Source organism: Ovis aries, chromosome 3, assembly GCF_016772045.2.
Source record: "Ovis aries strain OAR_USU_Benz2616 breed Rambouillet chromosome 3, ARS-UI_Ramb_v3.0, whole genome shotgun sequence".
Taxonomy (NCBI): domain Eukaryota; kingdom Metazoa; phylum Chordata; class Mammalia; order Artiodactyla; family Bovidae; genus Ovis; species Ovis aries.
In genome coordinates this window covers 37,298,252-37,310,817 of record NC_056056.1, presented here as the reverse complement: position 1 = coordinate 37,310,817, position 12,566 = coordinate 37,298,252, and the positions used below count along the sequence as shown (strand labels likewise).

Below are 12,566 nucleotides of genomic sequence, written 5' to 3'. Positions count from 1 at the left end.
CCTTAGTTCAGTATTCAAGAATCAATGTAACCCACATACTAACAAACTGAAAAAACACATATTTACACGATCATACCAGTCTACACAGAAAAAAATCATCTGATAAAAATCCTGTTTTGGTTGTAAAGGATAGTTAAGGGGTTTGGGACTGACATGTATGTACACGCTGCTATATTTTAAATGGACAACCAACAAGGACCTACTTAGAGCACATGGAATTCTACTCAGTGTTATGTGGCAGCCTGGATGGGAGGGGAGTTTGGGGGAGAATGGATACATGTATGTATATAGCTAAGTTCCTTTGTTCTTCACCTGAAACTATCACAACATTGTTTGCTAATCAGCTATACTCCAATACAAAAGAAAAAGTAAAAAAAAAAAAACAAACAGCCTTATGTTGACTATTATTTTAACTCCCTAACTGACCTACTCCTGTGTATACGGGTAGCAAGTCAGCCACTTTTCAACTGTGCCTGTTCCCAACAATAAAACTGTTCTATGGTCGCTGTCTGTGACATCATACATACCATAAACACCAATTCATTTAAAATAAAAGTTTAGTGAGTTGGCTGTACAAAGGAAAAAAAAATTTTTTTGTAATAAAAAAAATGAACAACCAGCAAGGACCTACCATATAGCACAAGAAACTCTGCTGAATATTATGTAATCACCTAAATAGGAAAGAATTTGAAAAAGAATATACACATGTATAACTGAATCATTTTGCGGCACAACTGAAACTATCACAACACTGTTAATCGATTATACCCCGATATAAAATAAAAAGTTACAAAAAGAGACCAGAAAACTTGGTAGCAGCTATAATAATAAGTCAATCCTGTTCAAGAGAAAAGCGCTCATAAAAATAAGGGAATACAGGGAACTTCCTCAACTAGATAATGAGCATCTATCGTAAAAAAACAGCAAACATTACTACACATAATGATAAATGACAAAAATGAACGCTGCATTCATTGCCTCTATTATTGAGAACAAGGATGTTCACTCTCACCACTCTTGTACAACACAGTGCTGGAAATTCTACTCAATGCAAGAAGGCAAGAAAAGAAAATAAAAGCCATACAGAAAGAAGAAATAAACCTGTCCCTATTTGCAGATGACATGATGGTTGACATACACAATCCCAAAGAATCTGCCCCAAAACGTCCTAGAACCTCCTGAAGTGTGAATTCAGTAAGGCTACAGATACAAGATAAACATACCAGAAAAGGCCGATTCATGTTGATGTTTGGTAGAAACCAACACAATACAGCAATTATCCTTCAATTAAAAATAAGCTTAAAAAAAGAAAGAAAGAAAATCAACTGCAAACTGCATTTCAATAGAAAAGACAACCTACAGAACAGAAGGAAACTTCTACACATCACACATAGGATAAGGGGCTTCTAACTGGAATATATGAAGAACTGGTATAACTCAGTGTAAAAAGGCAAATAACCCAATTAAAAACAGGCAAAGCTGTATAAATCTTAATTATGTTGAATTGGTTCATAGTGCTTTTTAGGTCTACTATATCCTTCTACTTCTATGTATAGTCATTCTGTTAATTTTTGAGCTTGATATTGAAACTCCAACTAAAAATCTTATTTATCTACTTAAAAAGAAATTGTAATATAGAGAACTATATGTAAATTCACTCTGTATTTTCCAAGTCTCTTGCAAAATGCGTTATATTTTCATAATTTAAAAAAAAATAAAAGAGGAAAAAATGGGCAAAGGATCTGAATAGATATTTCCCCAAAGAAAATAAACAAATGCCTAATAACCGCATGAAAATATGTCTGACATCACTTGTCATCAGGGAAATGCAAGTCAAAGCTGCAATGAGAGATCACCTCACATCCAAGAGAATGTTTTCTTACAACTAGTCTAGATTGAAGAAGCTAAACAGACATGAAAACACTTCTTTGATTGGATTCTTAATACAGAAATAAACATCTGTAAAGGACAACTGAGGAAACATAGATATGGATTGTATACTAAACAATAGTATTATATTAAATTGTTGAGTAGTAGTATTATACTCTTGTTATGTATGACCTTGTTTTTGGAAGATACATGATGAAGAATTTAGGAGTGATATGAAATATAATATTTTAAACATTGTATTTTACTGTAATAAAGATTTTTTGTTATTCTTTGAGATGTTTTATTACAAGAGAATGTTTTATTAAACTTGTCTAGAATGGTTATAATCAAAAAGATAACAGCAAGTGTTGGAGGAGGATGGAGAAATACGGAAACCCCCACACACTGCAAGGGGATTGTAAGATGGGCAAGTCTGGAAAAGTCCTGAAAAGATTAAACACATAAGCTACTCTATGACCCAAAAATTCAACTCCTAGGTACCTATCCCCCCAAAAAATTACAGCATAATTACGCAAAAAAAATTATGTAAAAACTTGTACATGAATGTCCACCAACTTATGAATGGATAAATAAAAAGTGGTGTATCCATACAATGGAGTATTACTCAGACATAAAAAGGAATTAAGTGTTGTTATATGCTACAACAGGGATGAACCTTTGAAACATTATGCTAAGAAGTGAAGGAAACCAGTTACAAAAGGCCATATATTGTGTAGTTCTACTTAAAGGAAATGCCTAGGATAGGCAGAAAGTAGATGAGTATTTGCCTAGGTCAAAAGTAGAGGAGGATGAGAGAAGATGAGGTGTCCCTTTAATGGATACAGGGTTTCTCACTGAGGTGAAGAAAATGTTCTAGAATGAACTGTGGTAATGGTTGTACAACTCAATGAAAACAGTATTAAAAATTACTGACAAACAGATCCACAGCTGATGTCTTTGTTGAAACCAACAAGCTGATTCTAACATTTGTCAGGCCTTACAAGGGACCCAGAAAAAACAACACAATTTTGAAAAAGAAAGTAGGAGACATACTTCCCGTTTTCAAAACTTACCACAAAGCAACGATAATTAAGACAGTTTGGTATTAGCATCAGGACAGAAGAGAATTAAGAGTTCAATGTACCCATACAACTACCATACGGTGTAGGAACTGCATTCCTGGGCATTTATTCCAATGAAATAAAAACTTATGTTCATATAAAATCTGTACATGAATGTTCACTGTAGCTTTAGTGAAAACAGCCAAAAACTAGAAAAAAACAAGATGTCCTTCAGCTACATTACCAGGTAGCTCTATGGTAAAGAATCTGCCTGGCAACACAGGAGACACGGATTCCATCCCTGGGTCCAGAAGATCCCCTGGAGGAAAATTCCCTGGACAGAGGAGCCTGGTGGGGTACAGTCTCAGTTCAGTTCAGTTGCTCAGTCATGTCTGACTCTTTGCCACCCCAAGGACTGCAGCATGCCAGGCTTCCCTGTCCATCAACAACTCCTGGAGCTTGCTCAAACTCAAGTCCACTGAGTCGGTGATGCCATCCAACCATCTCATCCTCTGTCGTCCCCTCCGCCTCCCACCTTCAGTCCTTCCCAGTATCAGGGTCTTTTCCACTGAGTCAATTCTTCACATCAGGGTTACAGTCTACAGGGTCACAAAGAGACAGATACAACTGAGCACGCACACACAATACCAAAAATACTGAAGACTATAAAGAAATACTACGCAAGAAAAAAGAATAAACTACTGATACATAAAACAACTTGGATGAATGTCCAGGGAAGCCTGCTATGTGAAAAAAAGATAAATCTCCAAAGGTTACCCACTGTATAATTCCATGATGCTGGGAGGGATTGGGGGCAGGAGGAGAAAGGGACGACCGAGGTTGAGATGGCTGGATGGCATCACAGACTCAATGGACGTGAGTCTGAGTGAACTCCGGGAGTTGGTGAGGGACAGGGAGACCTGGTGTGCTGCAATTCATGGGGTCACAAAGAGTAGGACACGACTGAGCGACTGAACTGAACTGAACATTCTTGCAGTGACAGAATTATAGAAATTGAGAACACATTAGTGATAGCCAGAGGGCAGAGAAGGGGATGTGAAACTATCAAAGGACCATATAAGGAATCTGTGTGAGGAAGCTGCTCAGTATCTTGGCTGTATCAATGTCAATATTCTGTTTGTAATACTGTATATTGGGAAAAACTGTATAAAGGGGACATGGGGGATTTTTTGTATTATTTCTTAAAAATTGCATGTAATTCTACAATTATCTCAAAATAACAAGTCTTTTAGGAAAAAAAAAAAAAGAATCCCTAAATTTGACACAAATCCACATAAACACAGAATATTACTTTCTTCCAAAAGGTAGTACACAGATGGGAAACATATCTATAAAGAGAGAGAAGTTAATTCTAACTCTGTGACTTTAAGTAATCTCTTCACCTGCAATACATAGATTAACAAATACCTTGGCTATATAATGACCCTCTCAAAAGATACCCACATAAGGTATTAATCCTTTGAACCTGTAAACATTACCTAAGCAGAAAAGGGGGGGGAAAAAAAAAACTTTGTAGATATGACTAACTTAAACCTTTTAAGATGGAGGGATTATCCTGGAATATCATGCCTGTTTAAGTCACTTCAGTCGTGTCTGACTCTTTGCAACCCCACACACTGTAGCCTGCCAGGCTCCTCTGTCCATGGAATTCTCCAGGCATGAATACTGGAGCGGGTTGCCACGCTGTCCTCTGGGGGATCTTCCCGATCCAGGGATCAAACCTGAATCCTTGTCTCATATCTCCTGCACTGACAGGCAAGTTCTTTACCACTAGCACCACCTAGGAAGCTGGACTATCATGGCGGGCCCTAAATACAATCACATATATTCTTTCAAAAAAGAGGCATAAGGAGATCTGACCACAGACAGAACAGGAGAAGGCAGTGACCACAGAGACGAGGAATGAGTGATGGGGCCACAAGCCAAGGAATGCAGGCGGCCACCAGAGGCTAGAAGAGGCCAGGAGCAGGGCCCCCCCTAGAGCCTCTGGAGGTGGCAGAAACTGTACCTACTCAATTCTGTCTCCATCACCAAGCTCATAGTAACGGTTCAAAAATGTTCAGATTAAACAAATAAACATTTCGGGATTCAAGTCACTCCTGGTTACCATCATTCTTCTCCATTCTTCTTCTCAAAAGGCAAATTATTATTTAAAGGCTACATAATTTTAAAAATAAATCTAATAAAAGTATTCATATTTGAAAAGGAAGGCAGAAATAATAACCCAAAGATGTTTTCCCCAAGATACTTAACATTCATGTGTGGAAAGAATCACTGTCAGAGTTAAGAAAAAACAACAACAATCTTTCAGTCCACATTACTGGCCACATAGAGCCTAAGGATGGCTGCCACCACTCACATCTCTTCCCTCATTGCATCTTTATTCCTGTCTCTTATCCATCATTTGCTTTGTAACACCAGTAGACTCTAGTTCACCACAGAAATAAGCTGTGTCCCTGCTCCACAAGGTCTCCGGAGGGGGTTAAGTTTCACTTACAAACATAAAAAGAAGGTGATCTCTAATTGAGATGGAAAACTAAGGATAGCATAAGTGCTCCTTATCATCCCTAGAACAGTAATCTCCTTCCTGGGAGGAAGTGAGCACTGTATGTGTGCAGAAACCTCAACTATAACAGAGTTATAGCTGATGATGTGGTTAATCATTTCCAGTCAGCTCCCACTGGTGGCTGCCCCTCAGACTTCTGCCTCCCAGGTCATCACAGTAGGCTCCACCCACCCCTCGTCCCCACTGTCAGTTAGAGAGACCTAGGGAGAGGTGTAGCTCAGTCGGCAGTACAGGAGATCCTGGTTCGATCCCTGGGCTGGGAAGATCCCCTGGAGAAGGAAATGGCAATCCACTCCAGCATTCTTGTCTGGAGAATCCCATGGACAGAGGAGCCTGGCAGGCTATACTCCATGAGGTGGCAAAGGCCAAACACGGCTTAGCTTCTAAACCACCACCACCACCAGGGAGAGGTGTGATGAACACTGTCAAATCCGATGGTAGTTCAAAGGCCTTTTTTGAGCTTTACCTCGCTGCAACAGGTAGCTCACCGAAGGCTTTTCTTAGCTCCATCACTACATTCAAGACCCTGCAGCCAAAGGAATCACAACTCAGGGCTCATTCTCCAAAAGTAATCAGCAGGGATGCGGAAAAGCCACACAGGGACTTCTCTTAAACAGGGACCACATTTCATATTGATGAAAAAGAGATTTGATTAGAATTTTTCCCCTCAAAACTAAACAAAATGCACATCAACTTATTTCCCATAACATATCTTGTATTTACCAAAACCGAGGTTACACTTGAAACTATGCACTAATTCTTAGGACAAGGAACTAATCAACTGGTACAGCGTTTGGAACATAACTTTGAGACCAAACTGTAAAACAACCCAGCAGCCTTAATTTCACATTTGCCTTTTACAAGACAATCATATAAAAGACATTTTTGCAAAATAAAAAATAAAAAAAAAATCCTGATTTCATCATTTCCCTGGAGCCTCTCATACTCCTTTCATATTCCTTTAAAGCACCTTTCTCATTGTCATTCCTGCTGGTTTTCCTCATCAAAAGTTAACCGGTCTAACAGTGCCAAATTCTCACTAGCGCCTCTTTTTAAATTAAAGTATAAGAGAAATTGTACAAATCTTAGGTATGCAACTTGAATTTTTCATATACATACACCCATGCCATCTCAGGATACAGACCATTTCCAACATCCCAGAAGGTTCTTTCATGCCTCTTCTAGTCATTACCAACACCACCCCTTGGAGGAACCACTATTCTGACCTGGAAACAGCTGTTACCTGTTTTTGAACTTCATTTGAATGGAGCCACATAGCATTCAATGAATTATCTGGCTCATTAAGTCCGTGAGATCCATCAATGTTGATGTGCACATCAGCAGTAGTTCCTTCTCTTTTATTGCTTCTTTAATTTTTCATTATATAAATAAACCACAACTTATTCATCCATTCTATTGCCAATGTCCAGTTGGGTTTCACCTAATTTTTGGTTATCATGAATAAAGGTGCCATGAACATCCTTTTACTTTTGGGGGGAGGGGTAGAATATACATCTATTTCCCTTGGGTATATACTTAAGAATGAAAATGATGGGTCATGGGTAGGATTAGATGCAGCCAGTTTTCCAAGATGACTATACCATTTTACATTCCTACCAAAACATTTAAGAGATCCTGTGGCTCCACATCCTTGCCAAGAAAGTCACTGACACTCTTTCATTTTAGCCATTCCAGAAGGCAGACAGTAGTATCTCACTGTTGTTTTTTCATTATTGTATTAATTAATTTGCATTTCTCCATTGACTGATGTTGAACACTTCTCTATATGCATACTGGCCATACAGAGATCCTATTCAAAATTGTTGTGCATTTTAAAATAAAACTTTTTTCTTAATAAGTTTACATAATATACATACATCTGCCAGATGAATTCCCATTTTCTTCTTCCAATCTGTATTTTGCCCTTCATTCTCTTAATGTTATCTTTAGATGGAGAAAAATTCTCAATTTTAACAAAGTCTGAAGTCAAATTTGTCAATCATTGTTACACTCATTGCCTTAACTCTTTTTAAAGAAATCTATGCCTACTCTACTCAGTAGTTCTTTGAGTTCTGCTTATGGTTTGAACAGTTCCTGGCCTTGCTCTGAATTCATGAGTTTCTGCATCTCTGCAAGGTTTACAATTTCATCATGTGGTTGATTTCAAATGCATTTATGATATGTGGTTGGTGAGAAGACAACTCTAGTATTATGGAAATTTGAGTAGCGGTCAGTTTTACAACTAGAGAATTCATTTGTGACTACATTCGTAATATGACTTCTGTACAAATATATTAAAACATAATGTTAACAAAGGCGGGGGGGAACACCCTGTAACACTAGTTATTCTAATATTTTACTTCAACCATACCGTCTTCCCATTCCCTTTGAGTGGCTTTCCTTCAATGGGTCACTTTACACTAGACCCTACTGTCTTCAAGGATATAATTAAAAGTTCTATAGTCTCAGCAATCAGAAGCCTAGAGGCTTCTGTTAAACGTGGTTCTGTTACACTTTATGTAACCCAGCACCTCAGAGGGTTTACAGGTTTCCCAAAACCCAGTAACAAAGAACACCTTGCTCCATCCTTTTCCTTAAAATTTTTAACAGTATTTCTGATCTCTAACCATATGGTTACCAAAACACCCCAAATATAACACCTTAGTCTTACCTTCACTCCCTCAGCAGGTGCTCCCCTCCCCACCCCACTATTCTTAACACCCAGCCATCTTCCATTCTGCCTTCAAAATGTGTGTGGTGGACTCTGAACTTTGCTGTCACAGAGAATGCCCTGCCTCACTCCCTCACCGTCTCTGGTCTGGAGTATGGAACCTGCCCTTAACTGGTTTCTTCCTTACATTCTGTCTTTGACCCTGCCATCACCAAAGTTCCCGTTACAGAGCACAAAGGTGGTCATGTTACTCATCCTTCTATAGGTCCCACTGCCCACAGGATAAAATCACTCTCACAACTGAGAATTCATAATCTGGCCCTGACCTTTCCTGGCTTCTTTCTCCCCAACTTTTGCAAAACTCTGGCCTGACTACTGGGCACTCATGCCCTCTCAACCCAATCTGACATTGCCTCCTCCTTTGCCTAAAGCTCCTTCCCCCTTTACCTTGCAATCAGCTCCCTTTCTTTCTTACACAGGACCACAGCAGAAGTGACTGTTTACCTGCTATGCGTTTCTGCAGCTCTTCATACCCACCCCAACTATACTTGAGTCCTTACCACCTGCATTAGTGAATTAAACTTCTCTGTCTCACTCAGGATCAGCAATTAATCTTTACATCTCAAGGGCTTGGCAGGGCAGTTCCATGAAGGCTCAATGAAAGAATGAATGTCCCAGCCACTTTTATTCATGTTACCTTTTTTAAATAAACAGAGACTAGCAAAATACATCAAAGCAATGAATCTTAACACCTAACACAAATTATGTTGTAAAAGTCATCTGGCAAAGTATTCTTTTGAAGAGTTTCATAAAAACTAAAACCTTCTTCAATTATTGATTTGTGCTTCCTCTTGGAAGTCAGTAACAACCCTGTTTTAAAATACTTTTAAAAATAATGGACATTAAAGGTGGGATGACTATTTCACTTAACCAAAGTAACCGTAGTCATCACTATATAAACCACTATTGGATGCCAATGGAATGAGTCATGGTCATTATTTATACAACTAAAAGACCACACACAAAATTACTTCATTGAAAGCCTGTTCATATATATCCCCCTAACACATTAACATCGCATGTTACAGAAGATAGTATGCCCAGTGGCTAAGAACACAGCCTGGCACCATGACACAGTAGCGCAATTTGGGGAAAGTAACTTAAAAGTTCAGTTGTGTCTCAGTTTCCTCATCGGTAAAACAAAGACGATAAAGTTCTCACTTCACAATGCTGCTGGGTGAGTGAGCCTGTATAAGGCTCCTGGAACAGTGTCTATAATGTCAACTGTCATCACAGTGCTTTTAACTTTTTAAAGACCTTTTACCTATACTTTTGTTTTCTCCTCACAACAACAGTGAGATTGCTTGGAGGAGAAATGCTTTGTCCATGTCAAAGATAAGGTAATAAGGAAACAATGATTTCCCTAAGATATTTTCAGTGGCAGAGTAGGAAATAGAAACTGTACCTAATTCCAGCCCAACACCAAATCTCCACAGATGCAGTGTGGAAGAAAGTCTCTTTTGGGTTTTTCCCCATTGTTTACCCTTGGTCCTCAGCAACAGCCTGACTAAGCACCTGGGGGGAAGAAATGGACCATCATTTGCTCAAATTAGAACAAGGAAGACACCTCATTTTCACAGTGCCTGATTCACAGCAGGCACTCCAAAAATACCAAGTGAAAAGGGCCACTGTGCTCTCTCTTAATAACAGAACAAGGTACTCCACTAAATCAAAACTGCTACAGAAAACAAAAAGCACTTAACCTGCTTTTCTGTCACATGAAAGTACATTTCATGCAATGTACAATAGGAACTTTTTTAAAACGGGAAAAAAATTTAAATGAATCTTTTTCTTTTATTCTCAAAAGATACAACAGTTTTGCAAAAAGGACTTTCATCAAGACAGTTTTTTAAAAAAACTAACCCAACCTAACTTGGCACTGCCTTCTCCTTTGCCTAAAGCTCCTTCCCCCTTTACTTTGCAATCAGCTCCCTTTCTTTCTAAGACAGGACCACAGTAGAGCGACTGTTACCTGCTATGCATTCCTGTGGCTCTCTGTACCCACCCCAACTATACTTGAGTCCTTATCACCTGCATTAGTGAATCAAACTTCTCTGTCTCACTCAGGATCAGCAATTAATCTTTATATCCCAAGGACTTGGCTGGGCAGTTCCACCAAGGCTCAATGAAAGAACCAATGTTACCTTTTTTCTATAAACAGAAACCAGAAAAATACATCAAAGCAATAAATCTTAACATCTAACATAAATTATGTTGTAAAAGTCATCTGGCAAAGTACTCTCTTGAAGAGTTTAGTAAAAACTTAAAACCTTCTTCAATTATTGATTTGTGCTTCCTCATATATCATGACAAGCCTTTGCTCAAATAAGGGACTGACACAAATGGACAAAATTTCATTTCTGTAAGACCTTACAGCCCTTCTATAAGGGCTTCCCTGGTGGTGCAGAGGTTAAAGCGTCTGCCTGCATTGCAGGAGACCTGGGTTCGATCCCTGGGTGGGGAAGATCCCCTGGAGAAGGAAATGGCAACCCATTCCAGTGTTCTTGCCTGGAGAATCCCATGGACAGAGGAGCCTGGTAGGCTGCAGTCCATGGGGTCGCAAAGAGTCGGACATGACTGAGCGACTTCACTTTCACGTTACATTCCTGAGCTTAAACTGAATGTCAGTCTGATACTGAGCAGGGCCCGGTTGGGCTCCTGGGCATGGAGACCTCTTTTGTTCCCCATTCCTTGTAGGCAAGATTCCGGCCTCCCACGACCTTCTCTGAGTTCCAAAGGGTAGGAGGAACAGCAAGGGTAACCACCTGAGGCAAAGATTAAAGGGAACAGAGAGGCTCATCAAGATTAGGAGATTGACCTGCTGAGACCCTGTACATACCCCTCATCTTGTTAGCAACCCCCACCGTTTTGAAACTTCTCAGAAGATGTAAATACAAGACTGTCACCGCCTTGATCCTTATCACAAACTGCTGTCTGACTACATAACCTCTCCCGCTAGCGTACTGAGCTCCTGCTTTGCCTCCTGGCAAAGTAATAAAGCTACCCTTTCTTTCTCTTCCATAACTCTGTCTATTTCTGTTTGGCTTTGGTGTACAGAGAGCCAAGATTTTGGCAACAAATCCTCAACTGTACATGCAGCCACGTGCACGTGGAATAGAGCTAAAGAACTTCGAAGGCAGGGGCAATGCCCCCGGGGAACCCACCTGAACCCAGAAAGTACAAGGAGGAAGACTGTCTCCCCAACACCTAAGCGCCCAAACTTTTTACTTCTTCTCTTCCAATGGAGAAGCAGGAGCTCAGACACTCGCCTTAATGATCGGACTTGACATCAGCTCCTCGTTGGGGCCTACCCTTCCTTTCGTGGCACTGCCCCTGTCACCTACAAGCAGGCGCCTGGAGGATACAGATTAACCAGTTCCAGCCCCTGCCTTCTCCAGTTCACATCTAAGCCTCGCACGTGGCGGCCACTTGGGACCTTTTGTACATCCGATCTAACAGTGAAAGGCTGGACTGTGTTCGCAACGGTGCAGCTCCTGGACTCGCCCAGGTCTGTAGCAGGGACGTGTTGGTGCGCTTTCTGTAAACACCGAGCAAAGCGGCCCATCGAGCCGGCCGAGCGGCTCTGTGGCCCTCGACGCCTCCGCCAGCCTCCGGGAATCGCTTCCCCACGCCTCCTCTCACCTGAGCCGGTGGCACAGCCACCCGCATCCGGACCTCAATTCCCCGTCAAGTGACCGTTACAGGCGGTCGCATCCCGGGGAGGCCCGCGGTCCAGGGAAGAGCCATGGGACTGCTCCCCCTCCGCCAACCGGGGATCCCCCGACCGCCGCCGCCATTTTCCCGGCGCCGGAACCCCCACCTGACGGCTCCAGCTTCTTACCTGTGGCCAGCAGAGGACTACGCGCGACGCAGTGGAGAGCGCGTGGGTGAGCTGCAGAATCCGTGGAGGTCACAACCTGGGTGCAGAACCCGCCGCTAATTCATCCCGAAGCAAGAGGCGTCGGGCCCGTCGCCCTAGTAATGCGTCCAGACAGGCTTCATCCTGATTGGCTGTGAGCGCCATGACGCAGCGGCGTCCCCGGCTGCGTGGGAAGCCCGGGTCCCCGGAGCCCCGCCCCTGCTCCCTGCCTGGGGCTTCCCGAGGCCAGACACTGAGGGCTCCCTTAAAGGGACCACCTTCATTTCTCCCTCTGGCCTCCAGAAGAGGGACTTAGAGAGCGAGGGGGTGTAGGGGCGAGTAGCAATAAGAAATAGGAAATCTGAAGGTCATTTTCCCTCTAACCCCTAGAGTTTCAGAGTGACAATAGAAATCTGGGGAGCTTAATTTAAACTGTGTACTGTGGGAAAATGTATGACC

At 41.4% G+C, this 12,566-nt stretch overlaps 1 protein-coding gene across 5 annotated transcripts in view; it reads right to left on the bottom strand.

Moving 5' to 3' along the window:
- Positions 1-12,231, bottom strand: part of LCLAT1 (lysocardiolipin acyltransferase 1) — a 192,021-nt gene extending 179,790 nt beyond the window's left edge. For all 5 annotated transcript variants that reach the window (XR_009600134.1, XM_060413845.1, XM_027966649.3 and 2 more), the window contains exon 1: positions 12,090-12,231. The gene's annotated coding sequence lies outside the window, so the exon portion shown is untranslated. The remainder of the gene's footprint in view (positions 1-12,089) is intronic.
- Positions 12,232-12,566: the final 335 nt, after the last annotated feature.